This window comes from Nerophis lumbriciformis, linkage group LG05 (genome assembly GCF_033978685.3).
Source record: "Nerophis lumbriciformis linkage group LG05, RoL_Nlum_v2.1, whole genome shotgun sequence".
In the NCBI taxonomy this organism is placed as follows: Eukaryota; Metazoa; Chordata; class Actinopteri; order Syngnathiformes; family Syngnathidae; genus Nerophis; species Nerophis lumbriciformis.
This window is the reverse complement of record NC_084552.2, coordinates 35,125,290-35,141,316: the sequence shown is the minus strand read 5'-3', so window position 1 is coordinate 35,141,316 and position 16,027 is coordinate 35,125,290. Positions and strand designations below refer to the sequence as shown.

General features: G+C 37.3%; 1 protein-coding gene and 1 long non-coding RNA gene across 5 annotated transcripts in view; both read right to left on the bottom strand.

The window, feature by feature from the left end:
• The window catches only part of lmo3 (LIM domain only 3), a 116,505-nt gene that overhangs the window by 65,640 nt on the left and 34,838 nt on the right, over positions 1-16,027 (bottom strand). The window lies entirely within an intron of this gene.
• Positions 804-2,464, bottom strand: LOC140678813 (uncharacterized). The gene is made up of 3 exons (XR_012050429.1): positions 1,980-2,464; positions 1,835-1,900; positions 804-1,385 (listed from the first exon to the last, which is right to left on the bottom strand). It is a non-coding gene; the product is annotated as an uncharacterized lncRNA (long non-coding RNA).

Here is a 16,027-nt window from a genome sequence, read left to right as displayed (position 1 = left end):
CTGTCCAAGCTTGTATAATCTATTGCCTTGTTCAATTGTAAAAAATATTCTGTGCCTAAAATTCACATTTCTATCACAATTATCATACTGTAAACATGGTAAGCTAACTTCATTCAAATTAATAGTCCTGTCAATAGCATGGAATTACAATTCAAATGTAGTTTTTTTGTAAGCCTTTCAAAAGAATTCAAAATATGAAAAATTCATGAAAATTAATTTAAGCCATCAGACACTTGAAAAGTGGCACATCACATCTCTAATGTAATCATTTTAACTTTTCAACAGAAATAGCATTGCAAAAATATTAAGGACATACTTCTGTATTTTGGTAGTTATGCTGTCAACATTTAACAAGATTTCTTCAACTTGGACTTGAAAGCATAAATAGTATAAACACTTTTAACAGTATAAGAGTACTAAACAATTCCAATAGATAACATTGGTGTCATTACCTTTTTGTTTGCTCAATTATTGCCTCCGTAAATAAAACTTCGGCATTTATCACATCCAAAGAATCTGTTTGGGCGACGAAAAACGTTGAAAGTTTTCCACTTGTATCGCTAACAACGGCATTAGACTTGTGTTTTTTTGTCCCAACGTGGTCTTTTACATCGCTAATTCCTCCGTGTCCGATCGAAAAATCTTGTCTGCACAAGGTGCAATTCGCGTAGTTTTCACCCTTTTTGGAACGGATAATTATTCCCGGGTAGGCTTTTGAATATTCTTCACGGAATGACTGCAGTTTTCTTTTCGGTTTAAGACTCGTATGCGATTTTTCTCCGGCTGAGTCCATGATCGTTCGCTCGTTTGGAAACAATGGCAACTGGTGCCTCGTGCTTGGCAGCGGTGCTATAAATAGCCTTGCGCATGTGTAACAGGTACGTTAGCTATTATAGTAGACGTTCTCAATATTTGGGCTAATCAGAAGTCTAGATTACGACTCGGAGAGAGTAGGACAGACACAATTAAATGCTTTAAATTATACTGGTGTTATTTAAATATGTACAGTGCAACAAATAGTGGACATACATTGATAGGAATGGCCATTCAAAACAAAAGAAAAAAACAGCAAGGGTTCAGGTAATTCATAACAGGTAGTATCAAAAGTTCTTAAAAAGGTCATATGAGACTGATCGCAGTCCATATGCGCATTCAGAGTTCATACAGCCACACGGTTTGGGGTTGTGGATATGGCAGTATGTAGTGAGAGTTCAGTTTATGGGCAGGGTGTGTATGAGGTAGTGCAAAGGGCCGCAGAGCAATGAGGTGCGAGGCAAGGGGTTCGGCTATAAGCCGCCTACCGGCCCGACCAGAACAGGTGGAGATCCTTGGGCTCAGGCTCGAGGCCTATCTACAGCTCGCCATCCAAGACTTAGGGACCTGGCCTGCGTAAGCACAGGACCCGAAGTTCAATCAATGTGCGCACATAAACATCAACATTAAGTCATCTATCGTTCGACCTTCAATAAATAAGTTACACTTATTATTGTCATTATTAGCTATAATACTGCTAACATTAAGTTACAGTACACAGTGTTGTCACTATGACGGGAGTAACATTAACTAACAGTGACGTCACTATGACGGGTGTAGCCGCACACCAGCGGCAGTATTCATTCATTGTCTTTACCATAGCATAAAAAGTGCCAATGGCCTTAAAACGCCACAACATTCAGTTACCATATGTAAATACTCAAAATAAAGACTCGACATAAATATAAATTCAATCGGATCAGAAACATTGGAGGAAACGGGATTAAAACCCGATGCTAACTGCCCATAGGAAATACATGGGTACGGCTAGTCGCTACTATTAGCAAACAGATTCACTAACCAACTCGGCTTAATATCTTATCATCGACACACTCTCTCGTCGCAACACGTCCCTGATGTTCGGCACCTACAAGTTTACAATTACTTGTAAAATGTTGGACGGTTGTTTTTACAATATGCAAGCAAACGACAACTTAAAAACATACCGGCTTCATATGTCCCCAGGCTTAGCCACCGCACCTGACAGCCATTTCGGAATGCTGGATTTTATAGAGCGTGATTGGCTGCAGCGGGTCACGTGAGCACGTGTGTTAAACTCGCGAGATTAAACGTGGAAACGTCGCAGATAATATGAGGATATGTCATGAGAGGAAATATGTCTTATTTCCCCCCCGTGTTACACATGGCATTCGGAATGGCTCGATAGGAAGTTTCGGGAAGCAGTGTCGATTGTCATTGTTGTTACGCGATTTCGTGAATAAAACTTTTAAAAAAATATTTTTTTTAATGAATGAAAAACCGTATTTTTTATCACTGCAGGTTGATGAAAACCGTACTAATTACGGGAAAACCGGAGTAGTTGGCAGGTATGAAAGCTATGCTACGACAGAGATGGCAAGAATGTGTGGATATCCTGCGACACTCAAAGCAGATGCATTTTCAACTGGACTGGACAGATCAGCTTTCAAGAAAAGAGAGCGGATGAGGGTATGTCTACAGAATATATTAATTGATGAAAACTGGGCTGTCTGCACTCTCAAAGTGCATGTTGTTGCCAAATGTATTTCATATGCTGTAAACCTAGTTCATAGTTGTTAGTTTCCTTTAATGCCAAACAAACACATACCAATCGTTGGTTAGAAGGCGATCGCCGAATTCGTCCTCGCTTTCTCCCGTGTCGCTGGCTGTCGTGTCGTTTTCGTCGGTTTCGCTTGCATACGGTTCAAACCGATATGGCTCAATAGCTTCAGTTTCTTCTTCAATTTCGTTTTCGCTACCTGCCTCCACACTACAACCATCCGTTTCAATACATGCGTAATCTGTTGAATCGCTTAAACCGCTGAAATCCGAGTCTGAATCCGAGCTAATGTCGCTATACCTTGCTGTTCTATGTGCCATGTTTGTTTGTATTGGCATCACTGTGTGACGTCCCAGGGAAATGGACGGGTGTATATAACGATGGTTAAAATCAGGCACTTTGAAGCTTTTTTTAGGGATATTGCGTGATGGGTAAAATTTTAAAAAAAACTTCGAAAAATAAAATAAGCCACTGGGAACTGATTTTTAATGGTTTTATCCCTTCTGAAATTGTGATAATGTTCACCTTTAACGACGACTTTTGCAGAGGCCTGTTAATAATCTACCTGCTGAACATGATCAGACTGACATAGGTGGTCAATGCAACATCCCCAGTGAGGGAGTGAGGCTGAGCAGAACCACCAGCAGCAGCAGAATGCACAATTTGAGACCTGCTGTCTTTAATGAGCCTCAGCAGATCCCAGACCAGTGCCCTGGTCTCAGAGCTGAGCTGTGCCCTGTGGTTGGGTTACCTGACGAGTACCTGCCATGTGCTTGAACATATGCAAATGAAAGTTATTCAAGTTTTCTCCACAGTTCCACTTTTAATCGTGGATTTGATTAATCCCACCATAACACCTCTGCTCTTGATGGTAGGGGTGACATTTGGTACCCGTGGAGGACAGTGTGAGGGTGAGTGGTTTGAAATGATGAAAGCTTCCAAAACACATAGCTGTGAAACAAAATAAGACTGGCCTATGCCAAAAGCGGTGGGATGCAGGAGGGAGGGAATGCTGCACATCAGTGTGAGTCAAACAGAAAGCCGTTATCTCGCTCTCGCATGCTTGCAAAAGAGGGGTGGTGGCCAAATATGTGGTGGCGCTATAGTTGTGTTCCAGGCCAGGCTTGAGGCCTGTGCTGCAGATGTAGTGACTGCAGAGGGAACCTTTTCCACACAGGTTTGGCACGTTTCCATGAAAAGGTCCAATATTGTTCTACGTTTGTAGTTTTCCACACAACCAAAGCGGTCTGTGTTTTCAATCATTTCTTACACCGCTTGTCCTCATTAGAGTCATCATGGGTGACCTGGAGTCCATCCCACTAGACTTTCACCTTCGGAAAAACATAGTTATGAAAACATTTGCTAAAGCGTAAACATTTTTTGCATATGAATATGTGGAGTAAAATCAATGAAATAACTTTCATTTATATAGCACTTTTCGTGCAAAGGCAAGTTGCAACACAAAGTGCTTCACACCAGGATAATTAAAATATAAAATAAAAAAATAAAGTAAGGAGAATAACTAGTAATAATACCAATGAATAAAATAGTAAATAATAGATTATTAATTAAGAACCCGAGAGGAGTTCAAAACTTAGACATAGACTTAGACAAACTTTATTGATCCAGAAGGGAAATTGCTCCACACAGTAGCTCAGTTTCAAAGGATGGAAAGGGTAAGGATGGAAATGATCATGCAGGTTTAAAGTAGACTAAAAATATATCCATCCATCCATCCATCCATTTTCTACCACTTATTCCCTTTGGGGTTACGGGGGGAGCGCTGGAGCTTATCTCAGCTACAATCGGGCGGAAGGCGGGGTACATCCTGGACAAGTCGTCACCTCATCGCAGGGCCAACACAGATAGACAGACAACATTCACACTCACATTCACACACTAGGGCCCATTTAACGTTGCCAATCAACCTATCCCCAGGTGCATGTCTTTGGAGGTGTGAGGAAGCCGGAGTACCCGGAGAGAACCCACGCAGAAAGATCCCGAGCGCAGGATCGAACATAGGACCTTCGTATTGTGAGGCAGACGCACTAACCCCTCTTCCACCGTGCTGCCTAACTAAAAATATAGCAATATAAAATGTAACATATATGTAATATTTACATATTATTTATACAGTATATAATATATACTGATATATTAAATTATATTATATTTGTATATAATATATTCAATACATAACAAAACAAAACAAACAACAATGTGTAAAAAGCCTAATGAAAAAGATGTGCCTTTAAACTTGTTGAAATGTTGTTTTTTTGTAAATATCACTGACCTCTGCAGTGAAAAAACAGACGGAATAAAAGCGTAATGCACTAAAGCTAAGATAAGAAATAGTACAAGCAAGTGGTTTATGAAAGAAGATGCTGAACCACATTTATTATTACATTATTTAATAACACATGTTTTACAAATGCACTTCTTCATTTACTCTTATTTAGTCAAGGCATTATTTTAAAACATCCCTTTATTTATTTACAGTACAGATTATGCATATTCTATAATTTTACTCGATCCACTTTACGACACATTTAGATTAGTTTCTTTTACTACTTAAAGTATTGCTAAAGTAATTGCTAAAACATGGAAATGGGGGAGGAATAAGCTCCTGTTCGGACATCTTGAATTGTGTAACTGTAAACATGTGATAAAGTGCGGTGTAAATTTGTTGTCTGTCAAGAAAAAAAAAACATTCCCTTTTAACTATTTTACAAAAAAAACACACTCCCATCCAACCAAATAAAAATGGGGGATGTCCAAGACCCAATATCCCTCTTAATCTGCAAAGCCTGGCCTAAAAGGAAACGGGATATTAATATATGCATGGAAATGACCTGCAGCACTCCCCTTAAAGAGGGGGCAGTAAAGGTCAAATAGCCGCCTAACTGCGCTTGAGTTTAATTAAAAAGACAAAAGGGAGCACAATTTTGGAGTGGACAGCCAAGATTACTGTTCCAGCTCTTTTTAGCAGGTCCCCTTTCCCATCAGGCATTGCGCCATCTTCTCATCCCTTTTGATGTGAATATAGAGCATTTATTAGGGCCATAAAGGTTAATCTAGTAGGAGGGAGGGTATCAAATAGTCTGCATGAGCGGGGAAATCCACATTAGTTGCCACTGCGGAGGGAAATTTAGCACATTCCGGCTATCAGGTAATCAACTTCTACTCGGCTGTTTTTAATGAAAACCTTAAAAGACGTTTAATGCTTGAAGACTTTGCTGCTAAAGTGGGACAGCGTGAGTTCCCAGTGTTTAAAAACTAGATCTTTGCTTCAATGAATTTAACACAACCGGAGTCAATATTCATTACAAAGAGGTCTGCTCGGTCATGATCGGGCCCGGTCACGTGGCATACTAGAATACGGAGTAACAGACGATGATGGATGTGTTCAATTGCGCAAAGTAACTGACTCGATGAATTTTTCATTACCCAGGTTGATGTGTTTGGGACAGAGAATTAGATAAGCCCGCTGATGAAACAGAGCCGCAGCCGTGTATCAAGCGGCCCTGAGGGCGGTTCGAGGTCTCTCAGTGACTCAAAGGAGATGCTGCTTTTCTATTTTTTCATTTGGCACACTTCTGTCCAAAGTGACATACAAATTAGAAGTCATTTTTTCATATTACTGTAATCACAACTATTTTACAAGATGTCATAGTGACAAAAATAGACCTTACATGCATCCTTTGTCTAGTCATGCATCAAATAGCACTGCCTCAGCAAAAACATTTTGCTTGATGTTTTTCAACTACCGTATTTTTCGGACTATAAGCCGCTACTTATTTCCCACGCTTTGAACCCTCCGGCTTATATAACTGTGTGGCTAAATTATGGATTTTCTTTGCCAACAGCCACAATTTTTTGTATTCAACAAATAGTTTTCAACACCGACAAAGACACAGAAAGGGTGTGTTATTGTTTGTGCTATAGCGCCATTTTTTGGACGAGTCCGCTCACTGCAGGTGCTGCAGGTTGAATATGTACTTCCTGTTTCGTGCCTTGAACTGGAAGTACAGTACAGACCAAAAGTTTGCACACACCTTCTCATTTCTGTGTTTTCTTTATTTGCATGACTATTTACATTGTAGATTGTCACTGAAGGCATCAAAACTATGACACCTGTGAAGTGAAAACCATTTCGGGTGACTACCTCTTGAAGTTCATCGAGAGAATGCCAAGAGTGTGCAAAACAGTAATCAGAGCAAAGGGTGGCTATTTTAAAGAAACTACAATAAAAAAACATGTTTTCAGTTATTTCACCTTTTTTTGTTAAGTACATAACTCCACATGTGTTCATTCATAGTTGTGATGCCTTCAGTGTCAATCTACAATGTAAATACCGTATTTTTCGGAGTATAAGTCGCTTCCGAGTATAAGTCGCACCGGCTGAAAATGCATAATAAAGAAGGAAAAATACATATAAGTCGCACTGGAGTATAAGTCGCATTTTTTGGGGAAATTTATTTGATAAAACCCAACACCAAGAATAGACATTTGAAAGGCAATTTAAAATAAATAAAGAATAGTGAACAGGCTGAATAAGTGTACGTTATATGACCAACTGAGAACGTGCCTGGTATGTTAACGTAACATATTATGGTAAGAGTCATCTAAATAACTATAACATATAGAACATGCTATACGTTTACCAAACAATCTGTCACTCCTAATCGCTAAATCCGATGAAATCGTATACGTCTAGTCTCTGACGTGAATGAGTTAAATAATATTATTTGATATTTTACGGTAATGTGTTAATTTCACACATAATTCGCTCCTGAAACTGACTATGAAAAAAAACTGCGACTTATAGTCCGAAAAATACGGTAGTCATGAAAATAAAGAAAACTCATTGAATGAGGTGTGTCCAAACTTTTGGCATGTACTGTATATCCCGTTTTGTCTACTATTTTACTATTCGTCAGCTATTCGTCTAAAGCATTTCTGCTCGAAAGGATTCTTTATTCATTACTCAAAGCAGCGTTTGGAATTTTTACGACGTAACTAAAACAATCCATACTTACTAAACCTTCCCATGTGTGACATCTGTAGGAGTGTTTTCATGCAGATTTGTACGTGCCATCGTAATATCATCAAGCTGGTGTCGTTAGCATTAGCGAATATGCTAACACGTTTACGCGTGTCTTTGTTAGTATTAATGACTTACAATGGCATAATTTTTGTATTGCTTGCGTTTCGTAAATTCACCATGACTTTACCGCGACTTTTTGAGTCCGTTTAGCTGATTGGAAAGCTAGCTTTTGCAGCTAGTGGGTCCTTGACGATGACTTGTGTTTTGTTTAAACAACCGTTTTACTGCCGCGTGACAGGCACAATTTGGAAACCATTAAGGTATGTAAATAAACATTTACAAAATCTTTCGAACCGGCATTTATCTGCAGCTTATGGTCCGGTGCGGCTAATACAGTTTATGTAATTGTATTTTTTTTCTCAAATTTGGTGGGTGCGGTTCAAATACTGGTGCGCTCAATAGCCTAGAAAGTACGGTAATTTTACACACACGCATTTGTCAGAACACTAAATATGTGTACCAAATCCCTTGGTTGATTCATCAAAACACTCCAAAGTTAGAGTAGATGATTTGTCGAGCGTATTGACAAATGTCAAGTCAATCTGATGTTCTCTGTGGTATATTTGTCAGAAAAACAATTCAAGCTACACACCCGCCGACCTTAATTGTTTTAAATCAATTTTATTGCATGACACTGGTTTGAAATACGAGTGTTTGAGTTACAAGCTTGGTCATGAAATCAAATCTTGTATGTTGGGACACTACTTTAAAAGGGGACATTTACATTTAACACACTTCCTTTTAACACAGGGATTCTCAAACTTGTTGTACGCGTATCAAAGAAGTCTGTTAACATGTATTGAATATGGAATATCATTGTTGATGATGGTTGTGCATTGTGTGTAATGTCACAGTGGCAAAAACGATTAATTATATTTGTTAAATAAAACCTATCCCTTCTTTTAAATGAATACTTATGCCTATTATGCTACTGTATTGTAATGCTGCCTTGTTATGGTGGTACTTGGAGAGCCACGTGTTTACTGAGGTGGTATACATATTATATGCATTGGATACAGTCACAATAGTTAAAATATTAATCGTTTATCCAATATTGTAACATTTATAAGCCAGAAAAGACAAAATATGTCCCTTTAAGTGCACTTCAGTGCAGTTAGGTGAGTGCTCATGCTTGTATTTTACTGAGCGGACCAAATAATGCTCAATTAGCCATATGTATGAGCAGCGAGAATCAGCAATAAAGACTTCCTGTTCAGTGCAAAGCAAGCTTCAAAATAAAAGCATGACATAATTCACTTGGATTCCACCATTCCACATAACAAAATGCACTAATGTATTATTACCATTTTACATTGTTAGCCATTGGAATAAAGCTCTCTGTGCATGCACACAAGACTTATTGTCATTAATGAAACTACAGCATCTCTGTTAGATAAGAGTATAAAATACAATATCAAAACAGTAACATCTAAATAAAAACTATGCCTGGAAGTCCTTCATTAGAGGTATTTCTCCTTTTGTCTCTGGCCAAAACCACAAGTCAATTTGAAAACCATGACAAGTTTCAATTTTGGTTAGGTGGACAACAGACACCGCTTACGTCGACATGGATGGATTATTGCCGCCTAATCTACAACGTTTTTTTATAAAACGAGTGCAGGCTCATAACTTGAGAGGCTTTGGATATTCTCAAACCACTCGTAAACGTTTTTGTGTGTCTGTATGCGGAGTAAAACTATGGAACAAACGAGACTAACAACACAAGCAATGCCAAACTATTAATCGATTTAAACTGTTATACAAACATGGGATCTGGTTCAAATATAGAGCTGAGGGTCTTTAATTTGACCTGTTGTTGTACTCTGTCTCAAAGTGTTAACATGTGCAATGTTTCCTTACCATTATTGCTATTGCTATTACCATTGTTGGTATTTTGTCTATTACCATTGTTGGTATATTTATTATTCTTACATTGTTGATACAAATTATTGTTACAGTGTAATAATTATTGTTAGCTGTGGTAATGCCACTATGATACAACATTTGTATTATAATCCTTAAACAAAGTAACAGTGAAACTCATGGGAATAATCACTGAATAGAGAACAGGGGGTGGGATTAAATGTTTTCTTCCCACTCCCTTTCAGGCAAAACTGGACAATCATGCGTTACATACTATACATTACCTTTTGCACTATATTAATTTATATTATGTGTTGTCAACTTTGTACTTTTTTAAATTATTATTATTTTATGTCATTGCCTGAAATAAATAAATAAATGAAAAATGAAAAATGAAAATTTTAGCGTAACACAATTATAGGACCTTTTTCCTACTAAAGCAACAATAATCTGCATACATACATCACACTACGTTGCACTGTCATCATCCTAACAAAGACTCATATTTCCCACGTCTGTCCCCTGTCTTTGCTCGAACACATTACATAATGTGCATCACAATTACATCATAACTATACAAAAAGATGAAGGCGTGAGCAAAGACCTGAGAGTATTGCAGTGCATGAGTCTACCTAGAATACGTGGCTGTCAGAAATCAATGAAGCAACAATAACGCACAATGTGGAGGCAGCACAAGTAAGCCATTACAGTCCACACCATCTTTTCAGCTGGTGTGATCTGTCCACACACTGCTGAGTAATCATCACACAGTCTAACTCAAAAGTGGGAATAATACGGTTGGTACAACTCTTTCCTTGTTTAAAGTTGTAGAGACGATATGCAACCATGGCGAGTTAGCAATGTCTTGAACTGCCTTAAAATGTCAACAAAGATGTCATAACTCCATTCAGAAAAATAAAATAAGGAATAATAATAAAAACAAGAAAACATTTTTTTGAACAGATCTTCACAAATCACCAGATTAAAAATAAATACATTAAAAATCTAATTTTATTTTCAAGTGATTAGCTAGTTTGTAGCGCGGCCTTTCCCAAACACGTCCTAAACCATTTGTTTTAATTTAGGTTTTTTTTACTTTATTTTATTCTGTATTGGGTTGCCAATTCATTAGTCATCAAACTGGCACACAATACACAACAGGAATGGACCTGGTCAAGCTCGTTAAACAAGGTTGTAGTGTCCGCCCTGAGATCAGTAGGTCGTAAGTTCAAACCCCGGCCGAGTCATACCAAAGACTATAAAAATGGGACCCATTACCTCCCTCACTCAGCATCAAGGGTTGGAATTGGGGGTTAAATCACCAAAATTATTCCTGAGCGCGGCCACCGCTGCTGCTCACTGCTCCCCTCACCAACCAGGGGGTGGAACAAGGGAATGGGCCAAATGCAGAGGGTAATTTCAGCATCACCTAGTGTGTGTGTGTGTGTGTGTGTGTGTGTGTGACTATCAGTGGTACTTTAACATCTATAAATAAGAAAATTCAGAAATCCACAGAGAGTGGAAAAGTCGGTAACCCAAATTTAAACTGTATTGAATGTAAGCTCGGCTATTGGCTCATTTGGCTGCTATTATTTAAATGAAATAATGGATGCTATTTGCGATGATCTCCATGCAATCAGAACATATTAACAGCCACGACCGGCACATGGAGAAGCTGCAACATAGGAGGAGGTGATGCTGTGTTCACCTGAGCCTCGCTGTGAAGAAACATGTGAGTTTTTCAGTTTTGGAATAAGATTGCAAGGCAATTTTTTCCCATTATCTATGTTTTATTCATCTATAAATACACTTTGAATGTAGAAAAAGTACTTTAGAGTTACAATGCATGCAGTGATGACTTTTGTGCCTTTGTGTTTTATACTACAGCATCCATTCAGACTGCAGGCAACAGCAGCACATTTGCTGCTCAGAGACAGACTCAAAATGCCATCAAGGTGAGTGTTTATTTGTAACAGACTGTAGGAACAATCATTTTTACAACATATATGTTCAATGGTAATACATTTTATTCAATATCAGACTAATTTCTGTCATAATTATTTTTAGATACCTCTAAGAAATCCTGGCCTAAAATAGTTGTCTTACTTTGGCTGCATAAAATGAGTGCTTAATTGTCTTTTATTACTAATATAGTCATGCTGCAAGACAAAATAATAGATATTAATCATGGATATTAAGCTTGCATGCTCATAAACTATCTTTCAGTGCTGTGATAAGGACTTTTAGCATAGATACGTATAGTTACTATAACTCTGTTACTGGAATAGGAAGTAAAAGGTTATATTGTACATATATTACTGGTTGAACCTATCATTATATTATACTGATATATTTACATTATATGTAATTTTCTTCCATATTTTGTAGGGATGTCCGATAATGGCTTTTTGCCGATATCCGATATTCCGATATTGTCCAACTCTTTAATTACCGATACCGATATCAACCGATACCGATATCAACCGATATATACAGTTGTGGAATTAACACATTATTATGCCTAATTTGGACAACCAGGTATGGTGAAGATAAGGTACTTTTTAAAAAAAATTATAAAATAAGATAAATAAATTAAAAACATTTTCTTGAATAAAAAAGAAAGTAAAACAATATAAAAACAGTTACATAGAAACTAGTAATTAATGAAAATTACTAAAATTAACTGTTAAAGGCCAGTACTATTAGTGGACCAGCAGCACGCACAATCATGTGTGCCTACGGACTGTATCCCTTGCAGACTGTATTGATATACAGTATATTGATATATAATGTAGAAACCAGAATATTAATAACAGAAAGAAACAACCCTTTTGTGTGAATGAGTGTAAATGGGGGAGGGAGGTTTTTTGGGTTGGTGCACTAATTGTAAGTGTATCTTGTGTTTTTTATGTTGATTTAATAAAAAAAAAACAAAGAAAAACAAAAAAAACCCGATACCGATAATAAAAAAAAACCTGATACCGATAATTTCCGATATTACATTTTAACGCATTTATCTCTAATATTTTGCTATATAATTACAGTAAAACATTAACAGGGCATTGTGAACACTCAAAACAGAGTCAAAATTGAAAATGTTCGTCTTGTAATTTAACTAAAATCATCATTATTAATACATCAACAGATATATTTCAAAGTTGTTCTGTGTGTGTTTAATTTTATTTCAGGATAATGAAGCAGTAGCAGCAGACTCAATGTTACAATCCAACAACCTGAGGACACATCCTCAGCTTCAACAGATGCTTGTGAATTTATCAAAGCTGCCCCCATTGATCCTGCTGACTGGCCACACCAAAAACTGAATGACTTAGCCGAGGATCTTATGAGGTAAACCCAGAATTCACATTCCCTAAAATATATGATGGAAGGAATTTCCATCACCACTACTTCCACAGATATTTAGTGAACAGAGGGAAGATTAATAGAACATGGCTCATGTATTCCCCCAATTCTCCCTCCACCCCAATGCTTTTTGCACTACATTTGTAGGTGTTAAGTTATTATTTTCTCAGGGAAATTATTTGAGTGATTTGTATTTTTTCTTCAGGTTGCATTTTTTTGTCTTTACATGTCAAATAATTAACTGTGTCATGCTGCATGTAGAGGAGGTGTGCTTGGTCATCGGGGTATTGATTGTCTGTTAAGCGCTTTGCATTTCTTTTATGTATGAAAAGCGCTTTATAAATAAAGTTTGATTGATTGATATCAATTTAATTTGCAATATCGACCAGCTCTAGCAGGAACCTCAGACATTATCAGGCGTAGACTCACAAGAGTGTACAGTAACCACACAAATGTGTGTTACCAAACAATGTCAGCCCCTAAAGATATTCCAGCAGTTTTATCAGAACTGCAGCTGAACACTGCACTGCCTTCAGAAAGAGACTTTGGTTTGCTAGCGGCACTCTATTAATTTGACTACAAACATGATGAGATGTTTAATTCTTTAAAAATAAAGTAACATAAAAGTCTATATAAACTCAGGCTTTAAATGTAAGAAAACAGACCTTATCAAGTCTGGATAAATTATTTTTCCACATTGCACATGCGTTTTCCTTTCTTCCTCTTAGTGATTAAGATCGCTGTTTCGCGTTAACGGCCTGCATCATTAGTTTCTCCTTTTAAGATGTGTGGGCGGGATGCGACAGAAGCGCCTCAGCTTCATCTTCAAATCCCGAGCACAAGCAGAGGGAAGTCATGCACCTGTTTTTGGCCTTTTTCACACGGAGGCATCAAGGCTAACACTTCCTAAAGAAGTTGGCTGAATCTTTTAGAAAAATTGATTACTGACCTTATCCTGAATTAGACCACTTGCAAATCATTTTAATACGCAGGTTGTTCATTTAACTGTATTCTCTCCCATGGTGCACAGCATTAATATGCTGATATTGAAAGACATTCATACTGGGTTCCAATTAGAGATGTCCGATAATATCGGCCTGCCGATATTATCGGCCGATAAATGCGTTAAAATGTAATATCGGAAATTATCGGTATTGTTTTTTTTATTATCGGTATCGTTTTTTAATTTTATTTTTATTTATTTATTTATTTTTTAAATTAAATCAACATAAAAAACACAAGATACACTTACAATTAGTGCACCAACCCAAAAAACCTTCCTCCCTCAATTACACTCATTCACACAAAAGGGTTGTTTCTTTCTGTTATTAATATTCTGGTTCCTACATTATATATCAATATACTGTATATCAATACAGTCTGCAAGGGATACAGTCCGTAAGCACACATGATTGTGCATGCTGCTGGTCCACTAATAGTACTAACTGTTAACAGTTAATTTTACTAATTTTCATTAATTACTAGTTTCTATGTAACTGTTTTTATATTGTTTTACTTTCTTTTTTATTCAAGAAAATGTTTTTAATTTATTTCTTATTTTATTTTATAAAATTTTTTTAAAAGTACCTTATCTTCACCATACCTGGTTGTCCAAATTAGGCATAATAATGTGTTAATATATATCGGTTGATATCGGTATCGGTAATTAAAGAGTTGGACAATATTGGAATATCGGATATCGGCAAAAAGCCATTATCGGACATCTCTAGTTCCAATCCTGTCTAAAGTTTAGTGATTAGGTTTTATAATTTAATATTTATTGATGTTAAAATTGTTATTCAGCACAACTATCCATATATATATATATATATATATATATATATATTTCAAAAAACTGCTCAATTTTTGGTTCATCTGACATCACATGGACAAAGATAAGACCTTCTGGAGGAAAGTTCTGTGGTCAGTTGAAACAAAAATTGAGCAGTTTGGCCACAATACCCAGCAATATGTTAGGAGGAGAAAAGGTGAGGCCTTTAATCCCAGGAACATCATAGCTACCAACAATATGGTGGTGGTAGTATTATGCTCTGGCAATGGAACTGGTGTTTTACAGAGAGTACCGTAAATGGGACAATGAAAAACGAGAATTACCTCCAAATTCTTCAGGACAACCTAAAATCATCAGCCTGGAGGTTGGATCTTGGGGGCAGTTGGGTGTTTCAACAGGACAATGACCCCAAACACACGTCAAAAGTGGTAAAGAAATGGCTCAATCAGGCTCGAATTAAGGTTTTAGAATGGCCTTCCCAAAGTCCTGACTTAAACGTGTGGACAATGCTGAAGAAACAAGTCCATGTCTGAAAACCAACACATTTAGCTGAACTGCACCAATTTTGTCAAGAAGAGTGGTCAAAAATTCAAGCAGAAGCTTGCCAGAAGCTTGTGGATGGCTATCAAAAGCGCCTTATTGCAGTGAAACTTGCCAAGGGACCTGTAACCAAATATTAACATTGCTGTATGTATACTTTTGACCCAGCAGATTTGGTCACATTTTCAGTAGACCCATAATATATTCATAAAAGAACCAAACATCATGAATGTTTTTTGTGACCAACAAGTATGTGCTCCAATCACTCTATCACAAAAAATAAAAGTTGTAGAAATTATTGGAAACTCAAGACAGCCATGACATTATGTTCTTTACAAGTGTATGTAAACTTTTGACCACAGTGTGTGTGTGTGTGTGTGTGTATATATATATATATATATAAATATATATATTATATATATATATATATATATTTCTTGACGTCACTTTCAACCTGAGAAATAACAGCTACCAACCATTCACGAAACCCAACACAACACTCCAATACGTGCACCATGACAGCAACCATCCACCCACCACCACGAAAAGAATACCTACCGGAATCAATAAAAGGCTATCGATGCTGTCATCTAGCAAAGCTGAATTTGACCAAGCAACCCCCCCGTACCAAAAAGCCCTTGATGAAAGCGGATACAATTTCACCCTCACCTATGAACCCACGCCAGGAAACCAGCCAAAAAAGAACAGAAAACGAAACGGCATCATCTGGTACAACCCCCCATACAGCAAAAACGTCTCAACGAACATTGGACACAAATTCCTCAACCTG